General features: G+C 31.6%; 1 protein-coding gene and 2 non-coding genes across 8 annotated transcripts in view; 1 reads left to right on the forward strand and 2 right to left on the reverse strand.

Moving 5' to 3' along the window:
- LOC126880616 (NAD(+) hydrolase sarm1) overlaps positions 1–14705 on the forward strand; it is a 496620-nt gene that overhangs the window by 142767 nt on the left and 339148 nt on the right. The gene's annotated exons all lie outside the window — the stretch shown is intronic.
- Trnaa-ugc (transfer RNA alanine (anticodon UGC)) lies at positions 13141–13212 on the reverse strand. The gene has a single exon. It is a non-coding gene; the product is annotated as a tRNA-Ala (tRNA).
- Trnaa-ugc (transfer RNA alanine (anticodon UGC)) lies at positions 13963–14034 on the reverse strand. The gene has a single exon. It is a non-coding gene; the product is annotated as a tRNA-Ala (tRNA).

Genomic DNA, 14705 nt, shown 5'->3' on the forward strand with positions numbered 1-14705 from the left:
TTTAAATGCATTGTTTTTCTTCTGAAATACCTTTTAATTTAGTGTTATTTCTACTTTCAAAAAGTTGAACGGGTTTAAAATGAATGGTTTTTGTAAAAAATGTGATCAAATTATAGAATGCATTTTTAAATTTTCTTAAAAATCTTCCTTTTTTCCATGTAATTCGAAAATAAAAATGTTCCACCCCAGAGAAGTGGTGGGAACCGCCCCATGATAAAAGCGCCATAGTATATAGGATAGACTTTGAATCTGGAGATTGGGCTACTCCCAAAATTTCATTAAAATCCATGCAGTAGGATAGAATTCGGAGGTAATATCTTGTTCTTAATCTCGCGCATTGACTGGCGTAATAGAAATATAATGAAATGCAAATATTCTCAACCATTAATTTCTCAGAAAAATAAACTAATTTGAAATGAAAGTATGACTATAATATTCTATTGATTTATGCAATAATCTATACATCTTAAGTGTGTCCCCGAAATATGGCATCGAACATTTTCTCAAATGCAGGAATTAATGATGTGTAGAACCATAAAATATTTTCAAGTATACAAGGTGTTTCTAAAATATCAAAATAACGAGTAACTTTGCTATTTTTATAGAATGCCAATATCTAGTACGATAACGATAATAGATCGGTACGATAAAGTTCTCGGGCGGACCTTCCGTCCAGCGTTTTAATAACTTTTCTCAAAACGAAATAATATGAGTCATATAAAATTCACATTTAATATACAAACCAGATGCTAAGAAGGGCCCGTTAAGTTTTACGAAACGAAATGTATCCCTAACCATATGTTTTTGGTGTGTTCGGTTTAACAAACTGAATTCCCCATAAATTAATTACCTTATCAGACCTTATGTCAATAACGCACTTTGGAAATGCATTCGAAGACGTTTCTTAAAACTACAGAAAGGTTCTGAGCTTTTAAAACGCCAGATGTAGTAATTTATTGCCATTTCTAGCCATATTGTAAAACCGCAAACATGATGATAATAGTGTTGTGGTCTCTGCAGTATCGTCACGGCAGGCAGGCAGTTCAGACGCACCCTCGCTGCCCTCAAACAATAAACAACCCTCTTACGAGATGAATAAGCACGTCTTTTAACCAAAAATAAAATAAATATTACTGTTCGTTGTTTACACTTATTTTTACTTGATTCCTTCAACACACCCATCATCGGAACAAACTAGTGGACACAAAATAGAAAAAATCGACCAATCACATCAATAGAATGGCGGAAAAAAGAATCTATAAAATAGCAAGGGGACAAATCACCAAACGCTAAAAGTATTGGCCGACCGTGCAAGAGATTCCAATATATCTCTGGATTATGATACCCTTTGACAAATACTTAATAAGTTTTAAAAAATTTTGTTGGAAAAGCAAGTCGAAAGGCCTAGAACGTCTTAAAACTATGAAATATTATTATAACATAACACAAAAAATACTTCTAGATAATAACGTGTGATCCAAAATTATTGTCACCGTAGGTGGCTCTGAACGACAGAGATACAGTGCATGTCTATTAATAATTCAGATATACTTTCCAGTTTACGTCAACTTTGACTATGTTCAGATACTTGTCAGTGTACGTCAACTTAACAAGAAAAGTTAGGTTATGAAGAGATTTTGGTGATGGACATATACAGCATCCTCTTTGATTTTATTTATTATTGTTGCTTAAAATTTTGTTAATTCTTTTTAATTTTTTGATTAAAGTTCTGTGTTAAAGGTTTTGACTGATTTTTTATGTTTTACAATGTTAATCAAAATTAATTGATAAACCAATGATATAAATTCAGATTAAAACAAGATAGGTCTGGATAACGCGTATGAAAAAAAAATTGATTAATAGCAAGCTGAAAATTTGTTAATAGCTTAAGGGTGTCTAGTCGGACAAACTTTGATATATGGGAACACTGGAACAGGGGCAGTTTTAATTGTGGAACAGGTTAAAAAGTTGGAACGGTCACAGCACGAAAACGGCACATTTATTTTGTCCGACAGAACAGACTTAAACTCTTCGAACAGAGATTAAACTCTCATGCAAAAATCAGATTGCTATTTATCACCAAATGGGCGTTTTAATGAGTGGAACATGTAGAATATGTCAAATGACTGGAATTATGACAGGTAATAAATAGCAGTCTGATTTTTTCATGAGAGTTTAATCTCTGTTCGGAGAGTTTAAGTCTGTTCTGTCGGACAAAATAAATGTGCCGTTTTCGTGCTGTGACCGTTCCAAATTTTTAACCTGTTCCACAATTAAAACTACCCCTGTTTCAGTGTTCCCATATATCAAAGTTTATTCGACTAGACACCCTTAAGCTATTAACAAATTTTCAGCTTGCTATTAATCAACTTTTTTTTCATACGCGGGATCCAGACCTATAATAAGAAGGTTCTAAGTTAATTTTTACATAAGTTATGAATATTTATAAAAACTCAAAATTCATGATTTATTTTGCAATTTTCGAAGCAACCAATAACGATAGACATATTCAGCGAACGCCATATTAAAATTTTTTAGACGATTTATGAGTTTCTTACTCTCAAATTTGTTTAAAATGCTTAACTTTTTGGTTATATACGAAAAAAGCGAAAATTTACCGTTTTTTGATCTTCATTTGTTTATAACTATGTATATCATCAAAATCGGCTGCAGGAAACATATACGTTATTAATACAGATCTCCATACTACTAAAAAAATTTGGTTTCGGCCTGGAGGGGGATGTGTCACGAGAAAAATCTTATTTCTCTGGACTAATTAGCAAGTAGTAATATATAATTTTGCGAATGTGTAAGCCTGTTTTAAGTCTATTTAAACTCAAATAATCCTTTTCTGAAATATTTATGAGTGGATGAGTGTTCACCACTACAAAAGCATATTCACAAAAATTTATTTGAAATTCTACTAACTTCACAGAATAACTTTGTCACTCGGTATTACGAATGACCTCACTGGATTTTACTATTGGAGTAATATATTTTTTTAAGTGTATTTATGAATTACTTTTCGTAAAACCATTGAAGCATTATTACAGTTAACACTGATTCAGTCATGGATATATTTTTGAGTGGGTTGTAAAAAAGTTCTGGTTTAAATTATGTACTATTAAAAATTAAAAACCATTCAACTCTTTCATTTATATCACTACTTTATTTTTAAACATATTGTATGTACCTAATAAACTTATTATAATATGTAACAAGAAATCGAAAAAATTAAAAAGGAAAACGAGAACATGCAAAGAAATATATTATGTACATACTTAAATGTGAAAAGCAGACGGAAAATTGTGTATATTATGTAAACATTATAAAGAAAATAAACAAGGTGGCTAGCAGGTTTATTTAATAGAATTATGGGAGCTGGACAAATGCCAGACGAATAGAAGCAGTATACTGGTGCCTGTTTACAAAAACAAGGGAAATATACAACAATGTACAAACTACAGGGCTACAAAACTGCTTAGCCACACCATGAAAATATGGGAAAGAGTAATTGATAGACGGATACGTGAAGAGACCGAAATATCCGAGAATCAATTTGACTTTATGCAGGGCAGATCAACAACAGATGCAATTTTTATTATAAGGCAGTTGATGGAAAAATACAGGAGTAAAGAGACAAACGCTCATATGGTATTCATTGATCTTGAGAAAGCATATGATACGAGTTCCTCGAGAGATTCTGTGGTGGGCACTCAATAAGAAAGGAGTCCCTGGTGAATATGTAAATGTTGTGAGGGATATGTATGAGGGAGTAACCACTAGTGTTAGCACAGGTGTGGGAGAGACTGATAAATTTCATGTGAAAGTAGGATTGCACCAAGGCTCGGTGCTTAGTCCGTATTTATTCTCATTAGTTTTGGACCAGATAACAGCGAAACTACAGGGTTACATTTCATGGTGCTTAAAGTATGCTCATGATGTCGTGTTAGTAGGAAATAGTGAAAGAGACTGGAACAGTGGAGACAAGCTCTCGAGGAAAAAGGTTTAAAACTTAGTAGGACAAAGACAGAGTATTTGGAATGCTCATTTAAAGATGGGGTTACTACAAATAAAATTGTATGTTTGGATGGTAAACTGATTGTAAAAAGCAATAATTTTAAGTACCTGGGATTGGTATTACAGAGTAATGGAGAAATAGATGGAGATACATGCAGTAGAATTAGGGCTGGATGGATGAAGTGGAAAGAAGCGAGTGGTGTGTTGTGTGACAGAAAAATTCCAATGAAGCTGAAGGGAAAATTCCTAAAAAACAGCCATAAGACCGGCTATGATGTTCGGAACTGAATGTTGGGCAGTGAAAAAGAAGGAGAAACAACGAATGCATGTTGCGGAAATGAGAATGCTTAGATGGATGAGTGGAGTGACATCATTCAAAATGAGTATATTAGGGGAAGTCTAGGTGTGGCACCAATTGATGCCAAAATGAGAGAGCATAGGTTGAGATGGTTTGGTCATGTTCAACGTCGAGACGTTAATCACCCAATACGAAAAATTGCTGAAGTGCAGAATCCTGGAAGGAGTAGGAGAGGAAGACCAAAGAAGGCGTGGGGGGAGACGATTAGTTAGGACATGTTGGTAAAGGGGATTAATATTGATATGACCCAAGATGGAATTGTGTGGAGAAATGCAATTAGGGAAGCCGACCCTGCATAGGGATAAGGCAAAGAGAATGATGATGCTTATAAAGAAAATAATATTTGCAATACTAATGAATGACTTTACTGCTTACTATTGTTTTAGTTTTCTGAGATGAAATTATCGTATTGAATATCAATATGAATTCTTTTGCTTTTATGTTAAATCTATGGACTAATCTTTGCAGACTATCTTCATTTTGGGCAGACTATCAATATTGCGTCGTCTGTGTAACAGAGTATTTTTACTTCTTTATTTCCCATTCTGTATGCTCTTCCTTTGTTACGCTTTGATTATTTCATCCATGATTAAATTGAAGAGCATAGGCCTCAATGAGTCTCCCTGTCTTATACCGCTGCCTATATCTATAGATTCTGTAAGTTGTCCGTCTATTCTGACTTCCATTTTGTTGTTTTGGTGGATGTTTTCAATGGTTTTTATGATATCTAAGGAGACTTCTCTATTATACAAAAGATGTACTCACTACATCATTCAGTCTTACTCTGTCAAATGCATTCTTTGAGTCAATAAGACATAGAAATGCTGGTCTATTATTCCTACTTGGATATTGCATCTGTACACGATCTTCCAGTATGAAAACCCTGATGCCAGTATATTGCAAATAAATCTGCCAAATATGGCAAAAAATCTACGATGTTTTAGGCTCAAGAATGTTTTATAGGTACACATAATATTGAAATTTATGCATGTACCAGCGCACTGGTCCATATGAACTAAAGGATGATGGACATAATGTTGTAATAAGACTTTTGAGGCATTGTAGTGGTACTGGACAAATTGTAAGTATGGACAAATACTTAACATTTGTGATTTTGGCTAATGACGTGATATATTACCACCGTATTACGTTAGTCGGCCCATTATCTAAAGAATAAACGAGAGGTTCCCCATTTTTTTCGATACTAAATGACGAAAAAGAAATATTCTTTTTCTCATGATCATCTTTCAGTGCGTCACAGTTTTTCGATTTCTTTCTAACGCATTAAATTGTATGTGACAGAAAAAAGGCACGTCCGTGATTACAGACATTTACAAAATTTTTTCTAGTTATTCTAGTTGTCGATAGATGGCGCCATAATAAAAAAAATAATTTTTTTAAATTAGATAATAATATTACAAATATAATCTCTATAATTTATAAGACTATACAAATCAAAGAAAATACCATTTTATAAATGCAAGAAACACATTTGATTTGTTTTTTTTTCAAATTGAAAATAAAATGTGACAACTGTCAGATTTAACTAAAATGTCATGTTAGAATAAATGTCATAAATGTGTATTATCACGGACTTACCCTTTTTCCTATCATTTGTTACGCACTGAAAAATGCTCATGAAAAGGACAATAGCACCATTAGGGGAGTGCAATTAGAACGAAAATATGCATTGTTTCGGAAAAATTCAAACAAGCTTATATTTTTCTAAAACTTTTTTTGTTAGTTTATATACATGTTAAAGTAAAAAGTTCTACTCGCGGATTTGGCCGTTAATTGTTTATTAATTGTTTAAACAATAACAAGTGTTTTGTATTAATAATTTTAAAAATATCGTTAAATTCATCATTTTACTTTGATCAAATATGTTTCTATTTTGTTTTTGATTATACTGAATCCGAATATAGCATTGCAATTTGAAAATTCTTATACAGAAGCTCTTATACAGTATGTCTGCGTAGCTAGGAACCACATGGAAAACTTTTTTATTATCAATTTTACGAAAAAAAGTTCTTCTTCCTAAAATACTCTGGATAGTCAAAAATCTAAAACTTAACCATCAGATATTAAATTTTATCAATTTTATTCGAGTTATGTCAAAAATATGAATTTCGTTAAAGAGTAAAGTACCTTTATATTTCAGAATATCAAAAAATGCTATTATGAAAAGTTGTTTGAAATTAAAAACTATGTTAAAATATACAATTACATTATTCTAATCGAAAAATTTTTTTCAATTTTTTCTCAAATTACGGATACTCATCACCATTTTATTTCAATTATGATGACTATTTTATTATCACTTTTACGAAAAAAAGTTATTCTTCATAACATGCTCTCCCTGGTCTAAAATCTAAGATACAACCATCAAATATAAACTTTTTTAATTTTATACGAGGTATGTAAAAAATATAAATTTTTCTGAAGAGTTAAGTGCCTTTATTATTCACAATATTTTAATTAGAAGGATGTAATTGAACACTAAATCAAATTTTTTAATTCCAAACAACTTTTCTTAATTTTCGATATTGTGAAATTTAACGATACTTTACTCTTGAGTGAAATTCATATTTTTTGACATACCTCGTATAAAATTCATTAAATTTAATATTTGATGATTGCATCCTAGATTATATACGATGCAGAGTATTTTATAAAGAATAACTTTTTTTGTAAAACTGATAATAAAAAAGTTATCAATAGGTTCCAAGTTACGCAGACATACTGTATAAGAGCTACAAAAAAAAATTTTTTTCTGAACATTTAATATTGTTGAAGTTTATTATTAAATGTATTTTAGGTAAGCTTTACAGAAAAAAGTTTTGATCACTTTATATAAACATTTTTTTAGCTGGTAATTTTCGGTTTTTGTATTACATTTTTGTTATCTTTCTTAATTTTCTCAAAAAGAAATAGTATATTTCATTTCTAAAGTAAAATAGTTTAGTGCATTTTAAAGATTACATCCTAAGCTTTAAAAAAGCACTTATAAAACTGTAATAGATCTGTTTAAACTTGAGTAATACCGTCTTAAAATGGTGGTAATTCTATAAAACTACGAAGATTTTAAAAATTACATTTTTTAAGACGTTATATCATTTGAATTAAATTTTTGAGATTTTATTTGAATAAAACATAATTTAGTACGATGCTTGAAAGGTAAGTTGTGCAAAATTGAGGGTTTTATAAGAAAAATTGTATTAGTTACACATTTTTAAATAATTTTTAAACAAAATTCATGTAAGGCTCAGTTTCCGCCCCCACCGTACTTATGCCCATATATTTTATTTCTTTTTATTATAACCATAAGATAGCTTAATTATTCTTCTTTTAGGTTCAATTTGTAAAATTTCACGTGATCCATTAGTTAAAGAATTAAATTAAAATAACTCAACCGTGCACTTTGCCGTATGCTAGTTTACAGTGCGCCCATGTTTGTGAGAAGGGTGACTTTAGCGTTATAAATAAAAAATTATAGAAGATACAGATTTGATTTTAGAAAATTCTTTATATAAGGTTTTTTTTGTAAAATTTTCTGAATTTTTCAATGGTCAAGTCAGTTTTGTTCTGAAATTTAAATTTTCGGAGTTATTTAAAAAAACATCAAACTTCATAGTTCATTTGTTTAATAAAAAATGAAGCACCCACTTCTCGAGTAGAACTTTTTGATATGTTGTTTATTAAACATTTCTTAATGAAATTACAAAAAGTTCTATTTTGTTTGATTTTTTCCGAAGTGAAAATCTATATGCACTCCCCTACATGTTTTCTTGAGAACTCAATTCCAAAAAATGTCTTATTACTTGGTATATACCAAAACCTAGCGGGGGTAAACCTTTCGTGCAAGAAAACTAAATAAGGATATAAAAATGTATTGAGTCAATAGAAATTGTTAAGACATAAAACATTTGTTTGCTTTTCATTTGATACTAAGCAACAACGGATATTTACCTTACTATATTTATATTATCTATCAAGACTTGTGAATATCTACGGTTACCACTATTGTTGTTGAATAAATTACCAAAATAAACGGTATTTTCTCGGAATTAATAATTGCAATAAATAAATAATTATGTGTACCTTTTACACAATTAGCATCCCACAAAAAGGATGTGGTATAACAAGCCATTAGTAAACTTAGATCGGTTTATTTATTGTATGTGTCAACTTTTCTTCACATACTTTTTAAGTGAATCATACTTAAAACATAATACGTGCGGTGAAATTTTTGGAACGTTTAGGAAGTTCTGGTAGACGACGTATATTGTCGACGTATATAGAACTGTCTAAAGCAAATCTTAGTATTGTCCTCCGCGTTCGAATGACATATTGCTGTATCTTTCCTGTCCTTCTGTATGGAGTAGTAGCGTGGACTCTAAATGAGGCTATGCTTAAACGCTTGACTGCCTTTGATGGCCTTTGAGATGTGGGTATGCAGACTACTACTATATAGTGAAAGTCAAAGTTTTCAACCTAATAGAAATATTAAAAATATTGAAAAACATTAAAAATATTCCTAAAAGATATTTAATTGAAAACTTATTTGACCATTTTCCTGGTAACACCTCCATGGCTTCTAAAAATTGCAAGCCAGATGGATGCTGAAGCGAAGAAGACAAGAGGGCATTCTAAAACTTGCAATTCACGACCCCGTCTGTTCAGCTGGTAAATTCCAACGGAAAATGGACCTACGTTACTCAAAGGAGAAAAACTAATATAAAATAAAATAAAAATGTATACCATTTTTATTCAGTTGCAATACGAAGGCAAAACTGTATTATTTTTTACTTAGTACAGAGAGCGCAAACCAGTACTCTAAATCGAAAATTTTCGACTCTAATTATTGGAGTCATCATCAGAGAGGCGTAGGTTTGCTGCTCTCTCTTGTACGTAGTAGAAAGGTACCTATCACAAAACAACACCATGTGCTTCTTATTAATTGTTTAAATGCATTTTTTCAGCACCATAATATCGTTCTGTATAAAGGGTAGCGAGAAAGTATGGAAACACGGTAATTTCTCGGAAACCGCTTAAACGATTTTTGTAGTGTAGGTGATTATAGTGGTAATTACATTGTTGTCAAGTCTTCCGTTTTTCTGGAAATCTAATGAACTTTCTTATTTTAAATAGATATATATTCCCTATATATTTTTTGCGTTTTGAAGTCATTAAGAAATACTGATTATTTTTCGTGTTATATTCCCTATACTTAAATGCCATAATTTCGGAGTTATTGTTACATTTATTAAAAAAAAAGAAAAATTTTAACACATTAAAAAAAAGCTAATCGTTTCCGACTTATAAACAATTTAAAACTGAAAAAAATCGAAGAATGACTATTTTCTAGGTTTAAAAACACAAGTAAAACAATTACATATTTTTAAAATTAGAAAGTACCTAAATTCAAACTAAAACCTTCTTCTATCAGATCCCTGTAAGAATTTTTGGCATATTTTATTCTAAAAACATTTTTTTTTAATTGTTAATGAAGCTCATGTGAGGACGGGCGATCGGGCTGCATTAACAACTAAAGAATAATATTTTAAAATGAAACAAGACCAAATCACTTATCGGTATCTGATACAATAAACTTTGCACTTGAATTTAGGCACTTCGTAGTTTCAAAGATATTTTTTTCTAGTGTTTTTGAACCTAGAAAATCGTCATTTTTCGATTTTTTTCAGTTTTAAATTGTTTATAACTCGAAAACGATTAACTTTTGAGGAAAATTACAAAAGACCTTTTTTGTTCCCAATGATCCAAAGAACCTAAAATAATGTCTACACGGACCAAAAAAATTGATTTTTATAATTTGTTAAAATTTTTTTTAAATAAATGTACCTAGCAATAACTCCAAAATTATGGCATTTAGGTATAAATAGGAAATATATCATGAAAAAGTTCATTAGATTTCCAGAAAAACGGAAGATTTGACAACAATGTAATTACTACTATAATATCGACCGCATTAGAACACCCTTCTTCTTCTTTAAGTACCGTGCCCAAATTTTTAGGCGTGGGTAGCTTCCATAACAATTTGCCGATATCGTTCTCGATCTTGTGCGGCATGTAACAATTGATCTGCTGATAAGCCAGTCCATTGACGAAGGTTTCGGAGCCATGAATATTTCTTTCGACCAATTCCTCTATTTCCGTCGATCTTTCCATTGAGTATTAACTGCAGCATCCTGTATCTGCTACCTCTCATTAAATGCCCCAGATATTCAAGTTTTCTCTTTTTTAGAATCTTCATTAAGTCACCTTCGCCTTCACCTACTCTGTTTAAGACTTCTCTGTTTGAAATGCGTTGAACCCAAGATATTCTGAGCATTCTACGATACGACCACATCTCAAAGGCTTCTAATTTGTTCATCATGTTAACCTTCATGATCCAGGTTTCACATCCATATAGTAATACAGGATACACATAACATTTTAGGAACTTGATTCTTAGTTGTAAGTTCAGCTGAGAGTTGCTCAGAATAGATCTAAGTTTCATAAATGCTCCTCTTGCAATTTCTATACGAGTTTTAATTTCTTCATCCGGATTTAGTGTCTCGTTTATCCAACATCCTGGGTATTTAAAATGGTTAACTTTTGTTATTGATTCATCACTGACAATTAGTTGCATAGGGCCGACGTCTTGTTTACTAACCACAAGTAACTTTGTCTTTGTTGCATTTATGTTAAGTCCGTTGTTGGAGCATTCTCTAGTGACTCGATCTATAAGGACTTGAAGATCTTCGATATTTTCAGCCATGATCGCGGTGTCGTCTGCATATCTGATGTTGTTAATAGTTTCTCCCCCGATTCGAACTCCACACTGTCCTTCCAAGGCTTTATTAAAAATTATTTCTGAGTATACGTTAAACAAAGTTGGGGATAACACACAACCCTGTCTGACACCTCTTTGAATGCAAACTTTGTCTGTTTCTTTGCCGTCTACCAGAATAGAAGCTTCTTGATTCCAATATAGATGTTGTAATAGTCTCAGATCATTATCATCTATTCCAATCATTTCTAGATATTCAAACAACCTATCATGTTGAACTCTATCAAACGCCTTCTCAAAATCTATAAAGCAGACGTAAATTGGTTTCTGTACTTCCCATGATCGTTGAAGTAATGTTAACATTGAGAACAAAGCTTCCCTTGTTTCCAATCCTTCTCTGAAACCGAATTGTTTGTTTCCCATTGTCTCTTCACATTTCTGCTTGATTCTATTAAGAATTATCTTAAGAAGTAGCTTGAGAGAATGACTCATGAGACTAATTATTCTAAAGTCTTTACATGATGATGTATTAGGTTTTTTGGGAGTGGAATAAATGTAGACTCTAACCATATCTGTGGCATCATTCCAGTCTCGTATATATGGTTATAAATGTTTGTTAGTTGTGAGACATTGTCGTCATCCAGAAGTTTGAGCCAGTCTGATGGTATTTGGTCAGGGCCTGGAGATTTCCCATTTTTGCTCTGTTTGATGGCTTTCTCTACTTCCGCTTTTAAAATACTAGGTCCAGTATTCGTATACTTTGTGGTGTTAAGTGGTGGCCTCGTATCCAGGAAGAGCTCTTTTATATAGTTAGTCCATTCTTATTTTTTTCATCCAAGTCGAGAATTATTTTACCTTTGGAGTTTCTCATAAAGTGAGGAGTTCTTTTTCTCTGAGTGTAGGTAATTTCTTTAAGCTTTTTATGTATATTAAACTCGTCATGTTTTCTTTGTAGTTCTTCCATTTCACGACATCTTTATTCCATCCAGTCCTCTTTTGCTCGCTTAACCTCGTATCTTATTTGTCGATATATCTCTCTATACCGAATCTCGTCTTTGTTTTTCCAATTTCTTCTTTGTTGAATAAGGTCTAGTATTTTATCGGTCATCCAATCCTTTTTCTTTATTGGGTCTTTTTCTGGTTTCAAAACTTCGTTTGCTATTACGAGTATAGTGACCATGGCGGAATTCATGATATCTAGATTTTGACCGATATTTTCTTGTTCAGATCTTTCTAACTGGGTGTTTTCTAACACCCTTACCCACCAAAATTTATAAAAATCGTTCAAGCGGTTCCCGAGAAATTAGCGTGTTTCCATACTTTCTCGCTACCCTGTATTTTATTGTTTGCAAGAAATAAGTCGTTGTAATCCTTATTTTTTCTGTATGCAAATTGGGACAGATTGAGCAGAGATTAATATCTTCTAAGAATCCTCGATTTCTAGAACAAAATGAGACTCGGAGACTGGACACCTACGCCGTCCGATTAAACTTGAATCATTTTTCTTCCACAATTTCTTCTTACACACATAATAATTCAAACCTGTTGTCATCCAGTGTAATGACCCGCCAGATGCAAAAGTGTCACTTTGAAAATTATCTAATCAGGTTTTAGGAACCAACATTTAAAAACAGTTACAGATGTTCCACTTCGAAGTAATGTTTAAAAATATACGAGTAAATTGTTAGATTTCATTTTAGTCAGGCAATTTTTAAATAAAATTTATTAGTGTAATTCGAATGAAAAGTAATTTTGAATCAAAATAATAAAACAAACGGTACAAAAGTAGTGTATATACAAAAATATATATACATATTATATATACAAAAACTAGATATATAATAAATCCTGATGAATATCTTATTATTAAAATGAGTAAAATAAATAGAGATTTGATCAAAAACCGATTAAAAATCGAAGAAACGATTAAATTACAAAAAAAATTTCACAAATAATAAAAAAAAAAGATTGGAGATGCGGGGGATCGAACCCCGGGCCTTTCACATGCAAAGCGAACGCTCTACCACTGAGCTACATCCCCACATGCTTAGTCTGTCACATACTTCTTACTTCAAGACGGTATAAATAAGAAACGATTACAAAATAAAATAATTTACATATTTATTATGACAATATTTTTTGTAATATTACAAAATAATTTCAAAATTTATTTACACAAATATTTACTTTGATAAAATTTAAAACAAGAAATGAATACTTATGAAATATAAGGAAGAATTTATATACTATGGTAGGTATATGGTTCCAATTTATTATTTATTTTCATCAAAATATAAATGTAAACGAGGAAAAAAATTAAAAATGATTTCCCTTATTACTATTCTACCGTCTGTGTCATATATTGTACGTATAATAAATAAATATATAGAATCCTATGTAGAACAAAACAATAAACAAAATAAAAAAAAATGGTAAAATTAGAACAACACGTAGAAAAAAAAAAGAAATAATAATAAACTAAATATAGTAGAAAACATGACAATATTAACAGGAATTCCAAAATATGAGAAAATAATGTCAGAAAATCAATTCATAAGATTGGCAAAAAACCGATCTCCAAATTGAAGAATAATACAATAAATATCATTCATGCCCAAGAACAAGATTGAAAAAAGCCCAAGAAAAGATGAAAACGACATTATCTACGATTGATTGACTATTCCGTCTATTATTCCAATTTGCAAGATCTTATGTTTTATTTACGTAATACATCATCTGGCTAGTAATATTTTTTTTGGGAAATTATTATTTATTTTATTTAAAAAAAGTTTGGAGATGCGGGGGATCGAACCCCGGGCCTTTCACATGCAAAGCGAACGCTCTACCACTGAGCTACATCCCCATATAACAACTGAATTGTTTGTGTAAAGATCCAGCAAGTAAAGCAGTAGGTATCTAAATTTATTACACCCACATTGGAAGATCTCGTATTGTACGTAAGAGGTTTTTGACTACAGCTACTTGACTGATTGGTGGACCTAATAATAATAATAATGTATAGTATTAATATATTATATACCTAATGTAAATCTATGAGAAGATATAATATTATAGTATGGCAGAGCTCCCGTGCGTAACCAGCTTATAATGTTAAACAATAGGGGAAAATCCCAGTTTTAAACAATTACAGTGGTACCTCGATATACGAGCGCCCTAATATACGAGTGTTTTGAGATTCAAGCCGCTGAGCGAGCGATGTTTTGCTTTGAGATACGAGCAACCGCTTTTTATTAAAATTCATGCCTGTTTTTGACTACCAACTTCTAACTTGAAGGAGGTGATAAAGGGTATAATGCCAGCTAAAGGCGTTACAATAATTTCCAAGCTCCCGACCTCTCTCCATGAAAAGATGGAGAAACTAATGATGGTGTGGATGACAGAGAAGCAGCATCAAGGAGGAACCTTAACACAAAGCATCATGTGAGAAGGCACGAGCGATTTATGAAAGGGAGGAAGAAACAAACCTTTTTGGACATTTTTTTTAAACGAGCTGCAGATGAAAATGAACAAAAA

The sequence above is a fragment of the Diabrotica virgifera genome, chromosome 2 (assembly GCF_917563875.1).
Source record: "Diabrotica virgifera virgifera chromosome 2, PGI_DIABVI_V3a".
Lineage (NCBI taxonomy): Eukaryota > Metazoa > Arthropoda > Insecta > Coleoptera > Chrysomelidae > Diabrotica > Diabrotica virgifera.